Source organism: Schistocerca gregaria, chromosome 9 (assembly GCF_023897955.1).
Source record: "Schistocerca gregaria isolate iqSchGreg1 chromosome 9, iqSchGreg1.2, whole genome shotgun sequence".
NCBI classification, from domain to species: Eukaryota; Metazoa; Arthropoda; class Insecta; order Orthoptera; family Acrididae; genus Schistocerca; species Schistocerca gregaria.
In genome coordinates this window covers 251037497-251058637 of record NC_064928.1, presented here as the reverse complement: position 1 = coordinate 251058637, position 21141 = coordinate 251037497, and the positions used below count along the sequence as shown (strand labels likewise).

At 44.3% G+C, this 21141-nt stretch overlaps 1 protein-coding gene across 2 annotated transcripts in view; it reads left to right on the top strand.

Annotated features, from left to right (window-relative positions):
• The window catches only part of LOC126291612 (uncharacterized), a 333380-nt gene that overhangs the window by 160941 nt on the left and 151298 nt on the right, over positions 1-21141 (top strand). The window contains exon 1 of one of the 2 annotated variants that reach the window (XM_049985149.1): positions 9503-10204. The exons of the other annotated variant lie outside the window; for it this stretch is intronic. The gene's annotated coding sequence lies outside the window, so the exon portion shown is untranslated. Of the gene's footprint in view, positions 1-9502; positions 10205-21141 lie in introns of those variants that run through there. 2 annotated transcript variants of the gene reach the window in all.

Here is a 21141-nt window from a genome sequence, read left to right as displayed (position 1 = left end):
TTCTCATTTTCAAATGCATTTGTTCCTGAGAATATTACTTGCGATGTTTGCATGTGTGCTTTTCTGCCTCTCTTGCGTTGTAGATGTGTTTTTTGGAGGTTATACTGCAATCGAAAAATCAGAAAAAATCAATCTTGGAGTGTTTTTATATGCTAAAGGTAGGAAAGGTATTTTTGTTTGTCTACTTACGGAAGTTGTGCCTCCCACGTTACACAGAGTGTCACATACACGTAAATCATTATTTACGAAACACTGTAACACCTCCAGCAGTGTACAAACTCTTTTGTGAAACCATTGTGTCGAAAGAACTTCGTAGCATGTTTTCATTACCAAAATAAACAGTGAAGTGATGATTTGCGTATGTGTGAAATTCTGTCTGGTTGAGGAGGCACAATTTCTGCAAGTAGACAAAGAAAAGTACCTTTTCTAACGTTAGCATACACTCCGGGATTCATTTTGCCCTATTTTCTGGTTGCAGTAGAATCTCTAAAATACATCTACAACGCAAGAGAGCCGGAAAATCGCACACGCAAACATCGTCAAGAAGATTCAAGTAAAAAAATGCACTTGAAAATGAGAACTACGTAATAGGTGGAGTTTTTCATTATTTAAATCATGACTGATACAGTTGCAGGCTTTCGTAAAACACCCATTATGGTGAACGAAATCAAGCTATACAATCTTTTAAGAGCTGCTTATGAAGTTTTAATTCTGTCAGAGACGACAAAGGACTTGCGAGAGTAGTTGAACTGAGTACTTAGCGTGTCGAGACGTGCCTCCGACATGAAAATCAATAAAAGTAACACAAGGGTAACGGTATGTACTAAATGAGATGATGCTGAAAGAATTCGATAAGGAAATGAGAGACTAATAGTAGATTAGTTTTGCCATTTGGGCAGCGCAATGACTGGCGATGGAGGGAGCGGAGAAGGCAGAAGCAAGGAAAGCATTTCTGAAAAGATTAATTCCTTATCATTACAAGGCATCTGTTAGGAACTGTATTTACTCGGAGCGTAGCCTTTTACGGTAGTGAAATGTGGACGATAAGCGGTTCAGACAAGAAAAGCTTTCGAACTGCAGAGCTACAGTAAATTGTTGAAGATCCCACGGGTAAGTACGATAGCTAATGAGGCGGCATTGAAGCGAACTGAGCGGGAAACAGATTTACGCCACTACCTGTCTAACAGAAGTGATCGGCTCAGAGAGCACATCCTGAAACATAACGGAATCATTTCGTAATGGTGTGAGGCTATTGTGTTATCAGAAGAGCAGGTTAAAAGTAAACATGAACTTTTGCGACTTAAAATAAATAAATAAATTTCACGGTATCGAGTGGTAGGAACTACTGCAGATTTTGAAAGAAGTGCTCTTTAATTGTAATGTAATAACAATAAACGTACATAAAAACAAGATACTAAGTTGTCCGAAACTGATGTACCGGTACAACTGAACTCGAAACTTTGCGAAGTGACATTATAAGGTTGAGCAACTTTACTATATTTGATTCGCTGACGAAACAGCAATGATCTTGAAAGACAAATCATCCAGTTTCAGGATAAACGGTATTTGTAGCCACCCCCAAGTCGACAAAAAGTGAACTCTGTGCATCTATGAAGAGAGAGAGGCACGAAATGGCAAACAACGTTTATAGCGCCAGGGAGGTATCGTCAGTAAAAGCCGACGCTGGTCGCTTGTTACAAGTAACGTTTACGGTACGTAAACCCCTAAAAGTGCACACTGACAAACCTTGTGTGTGTTTTTTGGTACCCTACCACAAAAGGCTTGTTCCAGTACTGGCATCTACGAGAGTCGATTAGCTTCTTGATGTGTAGGTCCACAGCCTATAATTCTGAATGATAAAAATGATTTATTTGCGTTTGCGGAAACGAAAGAACACAATGCACAGCTACACACATTACATACATGAGGCAATGTCTTAAAAGCCGTTTAGTAGCAGTAATTTAGTTGGATGACGTATTGCAAATGTGATGTGTGTTTCCGTATGCAATATGTAATATAGTGCTCAGTTGCGGATATTAAAAAATTATTACAGGCACATTTGGTAAGAGTTGACCGATTCCAGTTGTGACTCGTGGGTGAATGAGGGCGGAATGCCTAAGAGGGTGATGAAAGGAGAACTGCACTGAGGAGCCAAAGAGTACACCTGCCTAATATCGTGTACGGCTCCCGTGAGCACGCAGAAGTGTCGCAGCACGACGTGGCATGAACTCCAGTAATGTCTGAAGTAGTGCTGGAGGGAAATGACACCATGAATCCTGTAGGGCTGCGTAAGGGTACGAGGCAGTGGAGATCTCTTCTGAACAGCACATTGAAAGGTATCCCAGAGATGTTTAATAACGTTCATATCTTGAGAGTTTGGTGGCCAGCGGAAGTGTTTAAACTCGGACGGTATTCCTGGAGCCACTCTGTAGAAAATTCTGGACTTGTGGGGTGTCGCATTATCCTGCTGGAATTCCGAAGTACGTGGGATGCACAACGGACATGAATGGATGCAGGTGATCAGACAGGATGCTTACAGACGTGTCACCTGTCAGAGTCGTATCTAGACTATCAGGGGACCCACATCACTCCAACTGCACACGCCGCATACCATTATAGAGCCTACACCGGCTTGAACAGTACCCTGCTGACATGCAGGGTACATGCATTCATGAGGGTGTCTCCCTATCCGTACACGTCCACCCAGTCGATACAATTTGAAACGAGACTCGTCCTACCAGGCAACATGTTTCCAGTCATCGACAGTCCCATGTCGGTGTTGACGGGCCCAGGCGAGGCATAAAGCTTTGTGTCGTGCAGCCATCAAGTGTACACGAGTGGGCCTTCGGCTCCCAAAGTCCATATCGATGGTGACTCGTAGAATATTTCGCAATGTGACACTTGTTGATGGCCCAGCATTGAAATCTGCAGCAGTCTGCGGAAGGGTTGCACTTCTGTCACGTCGCACGATTCTCTTCAGTCGTCGTTGGTTCCGTTCTTGCAGGATCATTTTCCGGCCGCAGCGACGTCGGAGATTCGATGTTTTACCGGGTTCCTGATATTCACGGTACACTCGTGAAATGGTCGTACGGGAAAATCTGAACTTCATCGCTACCTCGGAAGTGATGTATCCTATCGCTCGTGCGCCAACTTTAACACCACGTTCAAATTTACTTAAATGTTGATAACCTGCCATTCTAGCAGTAATAACCGATCTAACGACTGCGCCAGACACTTGCTGTCTTACATAGGCGTCGCCGACCGCAGCGCCGTGTTGTGCTTGTTTCCACATCTCTGTATTTGAATACGCATGCTTGTATCAGTTTCTTTGGCGCTTCAGTGTAGTAGGCTACACTCCTGACATTCGTCCTCCATCGCCGTGTGACGTCATCAAAATGAATGTTGCCTCAAGGTCGTCTTCTAATGAAGAACAACACCACGCGTACCGCAACTTCTCTCTCTCTCTCTCTCTCTCTCTCTCACACACACACACACACACACACACACACACACACACACACACACCAATGTATTTTCCCATTCCTCCGACTGGCCAGCCCCATCTGGCGCTACATAGGATCCAGCTTTCTGCACTTTCATCCGTTTCCACCGAATTGATAATATCTTTTGTTACTTTGCCTAGCTCTTTCCTAAGTTTTGCAGAGCAGTGTAGTTGCCGTTTCGGTGCCTTTCCATCGCACCCTCCTACAACACAAGACCCGAGTAAGTTGAAATTTCCCAAACAGTCGCTACCATTTCGCTTGTTCCACGGCTGGCACTTTTCGTCCATCTTGTGACCAACGCGACTTTTTCACACGAAGCAGCTGCGTGAAATTTTCGCACTGTTTTCATTTTGCGTGTGACTAACTTAATGTCCTTCCAACTTATCGGTTGTACTTATCGTCAGTCAGTTAAAAAAAAAGAAAAAAAGAAGCTTTCGGTTAAATATTGGTTTGCATGGAAAGAGTCACACATCATTTTGACTCCTTTTTACAGTTTACATTCGTTGTATTCCACAGATTGCACAAGAGCTATTAGGGTGATTGCAAATTTTGGCGATATACATCTGAGTAAATTAGCTTACCACGCGTATTTTCATTCTCTGTTTTCATATGGCATCATATTCTGGGGTAACTCATCACTGAGTAAAAGAGTGTTCATTGCACAAAAGCGTGTAATCAGAATAATTGCTGGAGCTCATCCAAGAGCATCCTGCAGACACTTATTTAAAGAGCTAGAAATCTTCTCTGTAGCCTCACAATATATATATATTCACTTATGAAATTTGTTATTAACAATCTGAACGAATTCAAAAGTAATAGCAGTGTACATGGCTACAACACTAGGAGGAAGGACGATCTTCACTACTCAAGGTTAAATCTAACTTTGGCTCAGAAGGGGGTAAATTATGCTGCCACAAAAGTCTTTTGTCACTTACCTAATAGCATCAAAAGTCTGACAGATAGCCATATAGCATTTAAAAGGAAATTAAGAGAATTTCTTAATGGCAACTCCTTCTACTTATTAAATGAATTTTTGGATATAGTAAGTTGGTAATTTCCCAAGTTCAAAAAATTATTAAGTGTCATGTAATATTTTGTCTAATGTAATATGTTGTACAGACACCTTTCATTAACCTGACACGTTCCACATCATTACGAAGTGTCGTGTTCATGATCTATGGAACAAGTACTAATCTAATCTAATCTTATCATCTGACGCGGACAGAACAGACGTACATTTCACAATATTTATCGTGGAGGTAAAATAAGAAGGGGGGTGGCATTACGTCACAAACCTGAGGCCGATGTCCGCCATATTAGCTAGCTCAAGACGTTAGGTTCACCGCATTCATATCCCATAGTTCACCGCGGTGTCACTATCCCGTGACGTCACTGTCATCTAAGAAAAGAAAAACGTTCGAAATAGCCGTCCTGGCGCTGTGGTATTTACCTAACATCTATAGTGTTTAGTTCTTAACACAGTTGTTGCGCGCACATGACAGAAGTAATGAACAAGAAGCGCTAGTGGTCTGCTAATGTTCTGGGCCACGTAAAATGGCGCCGCTTTGGCTTACAGAGTGAGTCCGTGGCGCCACCTCCCTTCCGTGTTTACAACCATGATATTTATGTACAGAAGAGTGAGAGGAGTCAATATCATCAGAGTCCCCCGCTAGAGGTGTTCCCGCATCTCGTTACACTATTCTGGCAATTACGCCTTGCTGTAGGCTCCTGCATTGCCCACGAACAGCCTCAACGAACGCTACATTACGGACGCAAGTCAACAAACTGCAAGCTGCTGCTTTATCCATTCTTCCCCATCTGCATGTTATATATATACAAAAGGTTACCGATAAACGGAGTGAAATATTTACTGCGAAATTAAAGCGTGAATGAGTTACTGGCGAATGTGATAGTCAAAGAGGACCGTCTCAATCAGTATGTATGTACACTAACTGAGCATTTGTTTGTTTCCAACACTCACACGTCTCCACAAACAAAAGCGCGCTGATATACAGGAGTTTATCAACTATTTGTCATGACAACATTGGGGCCTCCAATCTTATCTAGGAGCCACGTACCGACCGCCCGCACACAGTTTTCTGTGTGACTCTCGAGCCAGTTGAGGAAAGGAAAATGATCGTAAAGAGTACGCATTCAAGTTAGTAACAAAATCACCTGATGAAACAAGGAGACATATACAGAAAATGCACTAAAGTGCTGTCTGTATCGATACTAAATGTCAGAATTCAATGTACTCAAAACATTGTTTGCTGTGTATTTTAATTTTATTTTTTTCTTCTTTTCAGTTATAAGATCAGCACATTCCATTGCCTCCCACACAGCCATCCGTCAAAACTAAACTTTAGTTCGCACTGTCCTTTGGCATCTCAGAATGTGACTCCGGCAACCATCTGAAAACCGAAGTAAGACAGTACCTAGGTGATGACCATCCCTAGAATGCAGCATGCGATGACCTGAAGATGTGCGCTGCAAAGTCGGTCGAAACGTCGGCATTTTAGTTGGTTTACTGTTTCATAATGACGCGGCCTGCTACACAATATGATTTCATTCTAATTTATAACAAAAATGATTAAAACACTTCCATCTAAAAAGATTTGAACATAAATATAATTTGTTCGTTTTCTTGTAGTACACGAGAAGTTCTTGTTTTAGGAAAAAAACTTAAATCTTTTTCCAATTGTTGCAATTCTACAGCTGATTTTTTCTGATTTACACCTGAAACCAGTTCGAACAACGTATAAACATAGCGTAGAGAAAGTGTTCCGCAAAAAGGACTTCAAAACATTTTTTTTCATAGAAACCAGTGGTCTTCTGGATACGAAACGTAAACTGCGAGAGTCGCCTTTTTATCACCACCACCAACGTCGTCGTCATTTTTTATCTGATTTGGCCTGCTAAGGAATTCGTGGCGGGCCGCATCAAACCAGTCAGTAGACTGATGACAAAGAACCACATGAAATAACTAATGTCTTCTTTTTTTTCCTTTCTCTCTTCCCACTAGTTCGTTGTTCTCTTCTCTCTTCTGTCCATGTCTTTTCTTTTGTTTTCTCCTGGAATCCCTTGAACTTTTACTTTTGCTCCGAACTTTCCTCCCATTTCTTCCTCCGTCACTTCCTTGTTCGTCAGGTCTGGTTTGATTTTTTTTTTTTATCCACGTCGTTGATGTTTTTTGGTTTCTATAACAGAAATTTAAAAATTCCTTTGTTATTCTGTGTCTATCTATTCTGTTCCGGTGTCGACAGAATATTGCTCTTTCCTTCCTCGTGGGTGCCTAATACTCGTTCTACCTTTTCACAAACTTCTTTATTACTTCTCAGTTTCCATTTCCCATTGCAATACGTTGCATTATCGAAGTAGATTTCTTGTTATACAGGTATTTTGTTACTTGGAAAACCACCTCCATTTTCCTACATTAGCTACTTTGTCCAATGTATCTGTTTGTAGTATTTCACTAAGATATTTAAATTTTATTATGATTACTAATTTCTGATTTAATGAAAATAATGTGAATGATATTTCGCAGCCTCGTGGAATATCATAACACAAGGAAAATCTGAAGATACGTCATTTTAAGAACTAAAGCAATTTTTTTACATGTTTTCTGTGTGTGTGATATTGAGCTGCAAACTGGCTGCATTTATATTTGTATCTGATATTTAAACGAATTCTGGAGTGCTTGGACAAAATTACGTAGAAACAATAAAATACATATCTCTCTAAGAAATGGTTCCAAATGCCAGTGGCAAAGGAACTTTTGTAACTATGCTGATAAAACGCGTTACTCGTCTTACTTAAATTCAGGGTTCAGCTACCTTGTTTACGTACTTTCGTTTCCATCAATATGTGTGTAATACATTTTTTAATCTCCAATTAGCGCATCGTTAAAAACGTTGACTATAATCCCTGTGTTGCAGTTACTCTGTCGAAAACGACAGTTTTGTTTAACTATCACACTTGGCGAGTTGTAGATGTACAATATGTTACTAGCTAAACGCACTCGTCTTCTGTTCTGCCCCTGGCTATTCCCAATCTCCGTGGCACAAAAACAGTGCATCGTCCGCCATGTTTGTTTACATACGAAAGTTAGGTCTACAATTAACGGTTTACTTACAAGTTTTGAACGTACTTCTGTAGTCAATGCATACATTAAATGTTTGTAATTTAACCTTCCGAATGACTAAAACTTAAAATGGCTTAGTACACAATGTACTGTGCAACAGGAACTAGTTAACTTGAACTACATTTAGTATTACAGAACTAATGAAGTACATGTTATATAAAGGAGTTAATTTCATCTATTTTTCTCACAGTTAATAAATTTGACTCACTGGAGTGACATTGAGAATGAATAAGTGAAGAAAAATTGCTTACATCATGCAAAGTTGCTATACACGTTGGATATGACAACAGAAATTTATTGCTAATATTACGTTTTTTTCAGGGCTGTGTTTGGAGTTTGGTTGTGTCTGTCAGTTACGGAAGTTTATAAGAAACATTTCGATGGCTAACTCCTTTTCGTTATTTAGGAAGTCATTTGGGAATGCACATTTGTGAGAATACAATTAAATTTGTTAGACTATGTGCACTGTTTTATCTTTGTTGGCCAGATGAAGTATTTGCAGATTGTATGGTATGTCTTCTGTCACCAATTGAAGATAGGGTAAAGGCAGAAAGGCATACTGGTATAACTAAAAATATAAATCGTCTTGTAGTGATTGGAAGATGCTGTCGATGTTTATCTGTGCAGTAGAGTAAGAAAACACACCACAGGTGCTAAAATGGACGAAAAACATAATTATAGTGACATACACAATCGCGACCCACAAGAAGGTATTCTCAAGAATAATCCAATTCTTTACGACTACTTTGCAGATGACATGGTGTCACAGCGTTAGGTATAAAAGGAAGCCGACATGTAGAAATTAGTTTCCACAAATAATGAATTTCCAGGAAAAACTACCATGAAGTTTGTACGATACTGTAAAACCGAAATCCACAGAAGATGAAACACAGGTGTCGAAACATGTCTGGGTGCACAGAAAAAGGAATACATAGTATTTTGCACAACGCGGAAAAAATTAAAAATATATAAAAAGTGACTTGTCGCTATATTCGTACAAAAAGTGTAATGCTCGGCCAAAGAGCGCAACAGTCAACTTTGCTCAATGCGTAGAAAACGGAATGCGCAGAGCACAGTAGTTTCGCGGGAGCGTTTAATACGCGTATTCGCTGGCGGTGGATTCCAGGAACGCCGGGAGCTATTAGGAGAACGGAACAGATGCGGCTGCGAGCTGCACTTGCTTCGTGGAACAGGGGGCGGGGGGGGGGGGGTGGGGGGCGGAAAGCCCGGTAGCGCCCGGGAAGTCCTGTCTGGTTTACCGCGGCGCGCCGCTGCTCGCTTGTCGTGTGACGTATTACTCGCGGGGAGCCCCCCTTCCCCCTCCGCCACCGCGCTCTTCTTCCGCCGCCCCTCTCCCCCCCCCCCCGCCCACCCGACCGCTGCGCGACAGGCGTTGAATGCCGCTGACACCTCGGCGGCCGGCGGCGGTTATCAGCTGTTTCGCCAGCGGCGCAGCCAGGAAACCTCGCCGCGTCAAAAAGCCCTTATAGAGAAGACGGCGTGGGAGGGGGGACAGCGGGCAGAGAGAGACGGAGCGGCGAAGAGTGAGACGGAGCGGCGGAGGAAATGAGGGAATGACAAGGAGGGTAGAGAGAGAGAGAGAGAGAGAGAGAGAGAGAGAGAGAGAGAGAGAGAGAGAGAGAGAGAGAGAGAGAGTGTGTCTGGCGCCGCAGTTGCGGCGATCTGCCGCCAGAGGCGCTCGATGCCTGTCACTCGGTTTTCGCGTCGGCGGCCGTCGGATGCTGATGCTCGGCTGTTGGCGGCGGGGCGGTGGAGGGGGAAAGCGGTGGGGGCGACAAGAGGAGGGGGTGCGAGGGGGAGGGACGGGCGCTCGCCCTCTGAAAGGAGTCAGTCAGTCGCTGCCCGCCGAGGCGGAAGGACGTGTCCGTGCGTGTGTGTTGTGTCCACTGTGTGTGCGCGGAGCAGCGTCTGGCGTGCGCGGAGTCGACTGCGAGACGCGGCACGTAGGACGAGTCGCCAGCAGCTCGTTATCTCCGTCTCGCGGGCGAGCAAGTGCTTCGCCGGCCGCGCCGTGTGGCCCCTGTCCAGAGCAGGAAGGGACCCTGCCGCTATCACCGTATATCGGTGCGAAGTCGGCGTGCGTGCGCTCACCTTTATCGCCACAGAGCTGGCGCCCCGGCCGTGCTGCAGTGAACGCGACAGCTCCGTGGCTGGCTGGTATTGTGCGCAACCGACGTGCAAAGTGCATCACAGCTGGAAGTGAACAGTGAAAGACAAGTGCTAACGAGTGAAGTTACAGTGGCCGTCGAACAAAAAAAAAAGACAGTGTAGTGTCGACTGTGTTGGAATTTCCCGAGCTCGCTGGCGAGCAATCCACAGTGCGATAAAAAAAATAAAAAAAAAAGATTTACACTGACCAGTGTGTTGTAGTCTCGTATCCCCTGTGACGACAGATGCTGGGCGAGACAAGTGCGTGACAAATAACGGTTCCGTCTGCCGTTGCTTCTGGGAACTCTGTACCCACACACGTACCGCCTAGGATATACGTACGTACACAGTCATCGCTCTCCTCCCAGCGAGCCACGACTCCACAAAAAAGGTGAGTTCTTGTGTAGTGTTTTTTTCACAGTAGTGTCGAATTAGTGCCGAAACTGAGTGCTGTCGGTGTGCGGAAATGCTTGCGGGACAGCAATGCGACCTTTTTTTTCCACCGCTAGTCTCCATTCTGCCGCGGCCGAACGGGCGACCTCATTTTCAGAACCCAGCGGCCGTTCGCCTCGCATGTCTGTGCGTGCCCGCACACGCAGCGGAAATCTCTGCGGGCGGGCGATCCCCGGCGCCAGTTCGCCCGCACTTAGTTTTTCCCTGCTGTGAGGTGCGCGACGCCTGTTTCTCGCAGCCCGGCTGCGCGAAACGCGCAGAGTTGCTCTTATTTTCTGACGCCATTGTCTGTCATGGTCGCCAACTTGCCACGCCGGCGAGTCAGCTAGCTATTAGCTATCGCGCCGAGCGGACCGCAAAACCAGTTACGCACGACCTCTTCCTCTTTTCTCTGCCTTCTTCTTCTCTTTTGTTCCCTGCCCCTTTTAATTATATTGCTTTTGGTCCACCGCTCTTTTTCCGCGTCCGCGCGACCATCTGTCTGACGGCGATTCGCCGTAACGATCTCTCCCTAATAGGCGACAAAGCGGCAGTAACGGAGAAGAGTGCTGCACGGCTCGCCGCTTTGAAACTAATCTCATTCTTCTGCAGCTCGCCGCTCCGCAGGTAAACCCATCACTTACCTAACATTACGCGCTCGATTCTTTCCTTCCCCCCTCCCTCCCATTACTTTTTAATTAGCTTCCAATTATCGAGTCAATTCCGCAGTCATACCTGGGCATAGCTCCGGTGACGCGTAGCATATTCCGGCAGTTAAGCTACTCGATTACATTTCACCGCAGCCATTTAACCTTTTGTGACGAGAGGGGACACAGTGATCCACCCCCCCCCCCCCACCCCTTCGTCGCTCTTCTAGCGTCCCGTCGGCAGTTCCCCCGTTCGGCCGTGACAACTCGATTGCGGAATGCATAGAACGGTTTCTTTGTTCGTCGCAAGCCCAATTAGTGCGAACCGATAGCCGAGAAAATTTCGCTGCCTGCTTGCGCAAATTATGCCACCTGTGAGCTAACACTTCAGTGAGGAAAAAGTAAGAGAGAAATGGTTTTTGTGCCCACAGATCGCTGCGATGATAATGTGTGCGCTAAGGCTGAAAGAGTGTAAAGGAAATTCGTTCTGGATAGACAATGAAAGGCTTACTTCGACGCACAATGAAGCTTTTACGGTGAAGCACTTGCAGATATATTAACAACCGAATTATAGGCAGTTAACACGTCGTACAGCTGATAAGAGTTACGCGTTTTGTTTCACGTTGACGACGCAAACATTAGAGATTGAGCGTTGGTTCTGCATATACGGTGGCGGAGAGTATTCCTTACCAGTACTGGCGAATTTCAGCCCTATTGCCAGTTTGAAAACTGCATTAGTCTCAGTCGTCTGGTTCTTAAGCTGCTTGTTCACAGTCTTCTTCGAGTACAGCAGGTTCCGCAAGTTCACGCAACAAGGTTTCACGTCAACAACTTCGCCTTTGGCTCCACTGAAGTTCCCCTGGAATTTGTGTTACACTTCTCGTATTAGATATATCGACCCGTTACGTCCCTAGCAGCACGTCTTTGAAACCGTTCGGTCTCTTACGTTACGTTTAACTGACTCGAAACGTCGCAACAATGCACTAGCCACTAGCGTCTTCTACCGCGTTTCTCCCTTACTGTACTCTCCCGATTGTTCTATGTCAGCCAATCGCCGTCCCCGCTGCAGATTGTTCGTGCTCATCCAATTTCATATCGTATAACTCGTAAATATTTGACGGTATGATGTGGTCGACACGTTCTCCACTAATCTTGTGATTGCTCATTTTCGGTTTCTATGTTACGGGTATTATTCACAGAGACAGGGGTCAGCCAAGAAACACGTGTGAAAGTGGCAAAGTCGGAATTGTTGGTGCAAAATCTCAGCGCCGCAACTCGCCAATACAAATTCTGACGCTGTGGGCAGTGGTCAGACGAAAACAGCGAACTACGCGTTGCTATAAATCGTATAGCGTTCAGATTCCGTGAGCAAGATTTGTAGAGCGAAACACTTGTGTTTTCGACGATATTCGATGGGTAATTGAAATCTTGCCGTTTACACACTCTCTTCTACTGCGAATTTGAAAACTGTTGAAATCATTTAGATTTCCAATTCTTATTAACACTCATTGTAAAGGAAGGAGAATCTGCGAACTCCGGCAGATGGTTCAGTTATCTGCGACGAAATTACGGTCGGTAAAAAATTGTGCAGTAATGTCCAGTTAGGTCTCGACAACCTATCAGTCTAGTGCAAAGAGTGGCAGCTGAACACGTCACGAACTGCAAAACTGTGCTCTCATATGAGGACAGTATTGACGAGTCGTAAGTAGATCCACTCGTGTCATACAACTATTCGCTTGTACCGATGCGTAGGTGTGTCTGTTAAGTGAGCGTCCACGTAGAGTTGACTATGTGTACAGCAAGTGACAAACTACGATTCAGTGGTAAAGGCACTGCCGTTTGCTGAAGAGTCGCTGATAAAACACTTACGCGAACCATACTTGAAGAGTAAAGGGAATATGGAACCCGCGTCGGGTCAGACTGATGAGGGATGTGGGATCGTGTGGAAAAGAAGGGGTGGGGTGTGCCACTGGTAACAGGCGAGACAGTCCAATAGAAATGTTGAAAACTCTTACAACGCAGGTACCCGAAAAAGTAAGTCTTACACCTTGAGAGAATACGCTTAGAGAAAAACCTCAAGGATCGTCTTTCACGGCATAAACTAACGACATTCTAACAGCCTCCTAAACGTTTATACTTTGGTGGCCGTGCAAGGCTCAGGCAAATGGTGTCAGTACAGCAGCCGATTTTTGCACTCTTCGCCCGCGAGCAAAATGGAAAGGAACCACAGCATATGGAACAGTAGCACCCACCGTTACGTACTTCTCTGTGATTCACAGGCACGAACGACAGCTTTGTTTACCGCCATGCATCAGACCACTGTAGACATACAATCCTGCCTTTGCACAGGTAGAAACTTAAACGTCTGCCTCTTACATGGGCCGTTCCACCGCCGGCGATTAGACGAGTCAGCCGCTGGTATAACAGTAGGCACTCGTTTGCTTGGCACTTTTTTTTAACCTCCTCCCCCCCCCCCCCCTCCTTCCCTGTTGATTTCATTTGACGGGAACATTGTCAGCGGACGGCAAACCAGCTACTGGGCCCGTCGTGACAAGTTTTTAGCTAATTGTTCCCCCCCACCGGCAGCGGTGGTCGTGTGCCACAGTTCCGACGCTCACTCGCATAACTAAGTGGGAGGCGCGCCGGCAGTTTAAATTAATTCTGAACGGAAACACTCGCCATTATTCCACCGTGTGTGTGGGGGGCGGGTGTGCGCGCGTGCGCCCTTCTGCCCCCCCCCCCCCTTCCCCCCTCCCGACAGTTTATTCACCGGTGGGAGGGGAAAATTAAGCGACCTAAACAGTGCGAAATACGACAAAGCTTCACGTCTCCTACCCTCCCTTTCCCATTCTTCCGTTCTTTCATTTTTTTAAAACATGTGCTTCGCGCAGTTGGCCATTCTGTGTAGCCACTTTGGAGAAGCGCGAGGGTGCGCACAAAACCACTAATCGAACATTCAGGCGCGCGTTAAGTGCTAATTAATTGAGGACGGCGAAGTCGATTAGTGGTGGCGCTAATTCTGCACCTCCCACCCCTCACCCTCCCTCTCCGCTCACGGGTTTTTCAATTTCCTCTCTCTCTCTCTCTCTCTCTCTCTCTCTCTCTCTCTCTCTCTCTCTCTCTCTCTCTCCCTCTCCCCCCTCTGTCAACCCCTCCCCCCTATCTGATAAGGCAGACCGAACCTCTAATGAACTGTTCGGTATTGTAGCGGCGGCAGAAAAAAAAAAGAATAAGGAAGGAAAAAAGAAAAGGAAATCGTTTCACTCCCCCAACAGCGGATTACGTGGCACGTGCAAAGTGGGCTGTCACTGCGCTAGTCCGATTACATCGTTACGCCAACACTGAGGTTTTGATTTTTGAGAGCGGGAAGCTGATACAGTCATCACCTTCCGAAAGAAAACCCCACACCGTATGTTTATAGAGCGTAACCGTTAAAAAGACTCCACTCACTGTACACTATTCTCGAATAATAAACAAGGTATGGAGTAAGAGGATAAACATCTGTCAAAGTAAAACTACTGTATTGAAATGCGCGCTAATTGAATCAGACGATGCTAAGAAAATTAGATAAGAAAATGAGTTCTGTTATTTGGACTGCAAAAACGTGATGTTGACCGAATTAGAACTGTACTATATTTTCTCAAAAACCTTAGATTATTTCCAAGCCATTCCTTCTACTTCTCTGTTAATGATTTTAATTTTCTCATTTCCACTTCGTTTCTTAGTGCTGCCTCTAAAGAACTGATTGACGCAATGTTGTCTTCTGGTCTCATAATCGGATACTATCGGCTTCTTTTTTTCTCTCGGCTGTAGGGCACTGTTCTCCGTTTATTCATATTCACGATGAGATGCCAGTCATTGCTCCAAGTGAACACTTTGTCCAAGTCTTTATACATTTCCTCAAGACCGTCCAGTGACGGTAATTACACATAGCCCGTATCACTTTTGGCAAATATTCGTATAGTGCTCCTAATCCAGTACGCAGATGCAGATAACGTTTTTTGTGTGTACTGAGAATATTAAACGTCCAGATTAACTTCCTTCGGTCGCACACGATTTGACCTTCGTTTCTGCCACACTCTCGCCATCCAGTTTAACGTTGTTGCTCTCGTCTTCAGTTCCATGACTGGTACTATGGAGCTCTCCATCCACACTGCTCTATCCTGTGTAATCCTCTTCATTCGTTAATAATTACGTCAATCTTCATGTATTGTAACCAAATTGTTGTTGTCAAGCGTTGGTCTTTCAGACAAATATCCCCAGAAAAGAAACTTCCTACCACTTTACGTTCGATTATAGATTTCTCTTCCTCATAAATGTTTTTATTGCTGTCGACAATCTATACTTTGCATCTTTGCTTCGGCAGTTTTTTAGTCGCCAAATAGTAAAATTCATCTACTACTTTCAACGCCTCATTTTCTAAACTAATTCCCCCTCAGCATCGTCTGCCTTGATTCTACTGCATTCCATTATCCTTCTTTTACTTTTGTCCGTAACAGTCTTATAACCTCTTTTCAAGACGCTATCCATCCGTTCAAGTGGTTTTCCCCGTCCTTTGCTGGCTCTGTTTTATCACGTTCTCACGCAAACGTTAAGTCCTGTATGGACCTGGGCCATGCTACGTTGCTCAACATGTACGACTTCCTCATTTAAAGTTACATCTTTCCAATTCTTTACTATTACATAGAAAGGAGGGTCATAAAGTCACGCAATGTTCCGTTGTGTTCCCTGAATTCGAGATACTGATCCAGTAGCCGAAAAAGTGAGTTTCGAACCTCCGTCGGATTACCCAGATAATAAGCGTGCACATAAACGCTTTTGTTTGGACAACACAGCCCCCCACACGCGCTCGTTAGGTATCCGACGGGGGCAGATCTTGATAATGTCAGATTGGCGTATAATTCACCGAGCACTCCCTGAGATGAAGACGACCGCCCTTGCAAAGTGTGAGGTACAGCGAACGACTCGCTTAAAAAGGCGAAGTTTTTGTCGCCAGTAGGTGTGTGGTTTCTTTTATTATTTTCCGTGTCGAAGATTAGCGGACCATTTAGACACGGAATTGCAGGCTTCTTACTGCGCGTTGCGCGGCTTGCATAACTATCTGGCGTCAGATCTTAACTTGGTTTCTTCCCTCATTAGACCGCGAGAGGCGCCTGCGTTCTCTCTGTCTGCCTCCTTCCCTCCCCCTCCTTTCTCGTCCCTCCCCCACCACACACACACACACACACACACACACACGTGTGTGCGAGTTTACGCTCATCAGATCGACTCCTGCCCGCCCTCGGCGGGATTAATAGCAGTTCATTAGTCGCTCTAATAGCCGCAGTTAAATTCCCATTCGTTTTTAACGACCGGCGCGGCTCAAAAGGTGGCCTCCCGTCATATTCTTGTTCTGCGCTGAAACAGCCGCGGCGACGAGAGTGAAATGGCCCCGCAGACGTCTCTGTCATCGGGTGCAGCTCCTTCCTCAGGGATTGGTTCTTTTTCAGAGCGCAGCGTCTCGCTGTGCCGAAGTGAAAGGAAAGACGTTTACCTTTTTTTATTTTAGAAGTGGCACTTTCCTTACGGATCGTTATGCAGATACTTAGGACCACGCGACGCAATGCTGACCCTACCACTTATCTTCCTAAGACAGACTATACAAAGGCTAACCTTCGTTTGTAGCATTTTTTAGATTTGGAAAAAAAAAACCTTTTGAATTTCTTGACTGGAATACACTCTTTTGAATTCTGAAGGCAGCTGGGGTAAAATAAGGTTATTTACTATTTTTGCGGGCACCAGACTGCACTTGTAAGGTCCAAAGACCGTGAAATATGGGCTATAGCAGAGAATGTTTGTGCCAGGTATTACTCAGTCTGTACACTGAGCAAGCAGTAAAGGAGATCAAGGAGGAATTTGTAGACAGAATTAAAGTTCAGGTAGAAGAAGTAACAACTTTGTGTTTTGCCACTGACATTGTAAGTGTGACAAAATATTTGGAAAAGCAGATGTTTACTGTGCACTCAAAGGGCCCTTATCTAGAAAATCACCAAAGGTTTTTTTTTTCTACAGGAATCGAAGACTTTCCTTTTTAGAATGACGCACGTATTTATGTATTCAGCACAATTTTAAGTATTTTTATTTTATTTTCTAAGAATATGCTGACACAAGTTTGTCCTGATATGACTTTCATTCATTTACGCTTTCCAGTAATTTCGCAGATAGTTTGTCTGTGGATCATGTTTCAGTAGTTGCCCAACATGGTACAAATGGCAACTGTTTAAGCTTCAGAATGACATAACTTTGTTTTTTCTTTATGATGTGCATTGTTAGTTCATTTTAGTCAGGGTGCAATTTACTAATCGCCTGTTTAAAAAAAATAATAAAAAACTCCAGGGAGTTAGGTAAATAGTTTGTAGTGTTAATGCGGACACTGCTCGCCCCAGTAGCGATCAACTGAGACATCCAGGTCAAAGAAGCTTCTGTGTGCTGAGGACCAGAACTCCGTGCAAATCTGATCGTTTGCTATCTGTTCTCGATCGCACGTGCTGCCGTGAAGACATGTCATCAATACATCAGTGTCTGGCAGATACTGAAAACTGACCCCTAGCGCCCATTGCATTTGCACCAAGTCCACGGTCCCTTAGGACACAATCAATGTAAAAAATATTACACTCTAGAATACAGAGCACACGGTGCTGTTGCCACACACACCAGAAGAAAAAAAAGGCTCTGAGCACTACGGGACTTAACGTCTGAGGTCATCAGTCCCCTAGACTTAGAACTACTTAGACCTAACTAACCTATGGACAGCACACACACATCCATAGCAGAGGCGGGATTCGAACCTGCGACCGTAGTAGCCTAGAACCGTTCGGTCACAGCGACCGGCTCCACACACACCTAAGGAAATAATATTCGGTGTCGAGTGCAGTGCAAAATACATATCAGTGGTGCATCACTCAAACAATGAGAGGAAGAAGAGTGCTGAAAGGGGACAGAACAGTTTGTAGAGACGAGCTGGGCAAAAGACAACAGCCGCCGACCATTTATCTACTGGCTTGGAAAAATCATTACTCCATTCCGGAATTTCATTAAACTGCTATTAAAACTTCAAACTCCATTTCCACAAATGTGCTTTATCGCCATATATGGAGCAATTTAAGTGAATTATTATAGGTAGAGACCTAAGATATTCACTGTTTCATCATAGCCTTTCCATTAAATGCCACAAAATAGTTCCGAGCCAACAGGAGTTAACAAAAAACTTGTTTTAATTTTTCAAGCCATAAAAATATTGTTATATGAAGACTAATCACCTACTTGCTGAAATCCCAAAGGTACACAACGTACCCACCTCTCTAGTCTCCAGAAATTAACTATGTAGTTCAAATGCTGTAACAGAAAAATTCGTTAAATTTAACATTGCGAATATTGGACAGCTTGGGATCCTTAACTTCTTATAGACAATACTTGTCAAAATAGTGCCAAATATTTGTACATGACAGACTCTGCTTAATCCTATAGTGAAATGATAAAACCCTTTTACGTCACGAACACAACTGGCGGAACATTACAGCAAATTTTGTTGGCCCGTAGGGAGCTGCCAACACAAATTATGCGAACTTGTTCCAGAAAGTTCATTTTCTTTAATGTGTTAGCTGCTGAGTCACCGTGTCAGACACATTACTAAAATTATTAATTAGTTCCTCTTCTTACTGGTTTTACCAAGTCCGTGTTCTATGCAAATGTCAAACATTTATTGGAAGGTGAGGTTTCTGACGGCGCCTCAATGCTTATGACGTCATATGTCCAAACCATGTGTCGTACTGTGAATTGGGAGGTACACTCATTGGTATGGAAGCTCTGTTGAGAATAAATTAAAACGTCATGCCTAATGCTCACGTTTGACAGTATGACCAGTGAAAATGTAGTAATGATAGACATTTTTCCTTTCGTCTTTTTTTAGTGGGGGGGATTCAGCGCTCAGCAAGAAAAAGTTTTGTATTGAAACTTTGTGTAAAGTTTGTTATAAGTCGCAAAGTGCTCCGATTCTGAAATGATGGACGAATAACGTACGTGTATTTGCGCACCGCCAGTTAGTTTCATGTTCAATGGATCATTTGCTCGATAAATTTTCATGATATGCAACGAATCATTTTACATTCTCATTTGTAAATAAGGCTGCATGCTGAACATTTACAAGTTTATTATTATTATTATTATCATTATTATATAAAGATGTGCCTTAGTAATTCCTAGACGCCATTTTTTGGACGTTACATTAGTAGAAATTCTTCTACGGAATTGCAGTAGTTGCAAAGGAGAAACATTTGCAGTTTGTTTTCCTGTCAGTCAGAGACTTTACTACTGGGTAAGTAATCAATAATTTTAGTTGCTTAATTGCGCACCCCTTTTTGCAGTAAAGGCAACCTTAATGTGGAGCAATGAATGTCATTTTTCTTTCTGGTACTGTAATTGTGTATATCATTGTTCCTTTTGAACCGCAGTGGATTATTTACAACAAACTTCATGGAAGGGGGGGGGGGGAATATACTGTGGAGCAGCAGTGAAAATGCCTAAAATAGAGATGCCTGTAAGGTGATCGTGAGTGAACACCACAAGTCACTCTTCCAGCACGCTTTTGAGCAATTTAGACTTTATGAAAGAACATTATTCCATATGACACTACACAATGAAAATGTCTACTTCCTGATTTGCCTCTCCCCAAGTTTTGCAATGATTGTTAAGTGCAAATATAGCTGGACTAAGCTGTTTGAGAAGTTCCAAAATGTGTTTTTTCCAGATTAAATTCTCATCAGAATGGACATTAAGAATTTTGAAATGTACGCCCTATGCATTATTTCCTCACCATTTCTTACACTCGTGTAGCACCCCTAGATATGTAGAACTGAGCACGCTGTGTCTTCTTAAAACTGAGAGTGAGGCCACTCGCATAAAACCAGTCAAAGGAACTTTTAAGAACCTTGTTTACCATTTCTTCTGTTGCTGTATGGACACTGCCTAGAGGTAAACAAAGTTTCTAACTGTTAACACTTGTTTTACTGTGTTAAAGGTGAACGTAAGAGCAACGTTCTTAATGAGTAGATTGTCACAGCTTTCTGAGTCCCAATTGTATGAAATATTGTAAATGAAATTTCTGTTACACTGGAGCCGTTAGATAGACAGCCAGCTACAGGAAATGCTCCGAATTAGTCGTTCAGTACGTAATATAGATATGTGGATCGGTGCCTGTGGCTAGGCGCTCATTGCATTACTCTTTCTTGAACAGCTCCCTCTTTTGCCCACGACTGTCAGTAACGCCTCCTCACGAACGTCCTTCGCCGTCCTTGTCCCCACTGAAGAGGAGGAAGAAGAAGCGGAACTGCAGAACGAAAGGATGGGGCGAGCTACTGGAGTGGAAAGGAAGGAAGGAGGGAGGGAGAGAGAGAGAGAATGCAAGCGGCTGTCGCAAGTGAGCTGAACACTCAGCAAAGGGAGGGGGGAGCGACCGTGAAGATTCTGCTCTGTAGAATGGCGTGCGCGGCGCACACACGAATGCAACAGCGTTCGCAGTCGCAGGCAGGCTACTGTGTGAATGCCTAGCGTATAGGTGCTCTCAACCGCCTGTGTAAGTCATTCCGTTTGATGGCACTTGGTGTGTCTTTCGATTTTGTCGCGCGCTTTTAATAGAGCTGCTACTCAACAACACTCGCCGTAAGGCTTGCTGAAGAGGGGAGGGGGGGTATTGGTGGGGGGGGGGGGGGGAGGGGGCGACGAGGAGGCACGAGCGCACAACCTGCTCCGTGCGGTCACACCGCAAAAAGAGAACCCTCAGGAGTGGTTGTTGGCAGCAGTTGCCGTTTTCGACACGAATACCACTATTCGCTCATTGGTCGAACTTCCTTGCGCGACAATATGTCAGATTTGAACCGCTAATAACTACCAGCCTAATAACGAGTAAACAATGGCTGAGCCCACGAAGGGTACATCCTACCTGTATGTGCTTTTCGTGGAACAATTTTTTCTGTGACGTCATCGTACCAGTGTAGGAGTACGCGCGTGAGTATCACGATTTAGTTTTGTGTGCAGTTACTAACTGGCGTAGGGTGGCCACGCGTTTAGCTAGGACACTGATCCTATTGTAATTGTGAAGAGCGTGCACTGCATTACCGGAACACAAAGTGAGACAATAAAAATGGCCGGTGAAGCGTTACTTTGAAAATTGCGGAATAAGAAAAAATAGTTGCACAGGGATTACGAAGGCGGC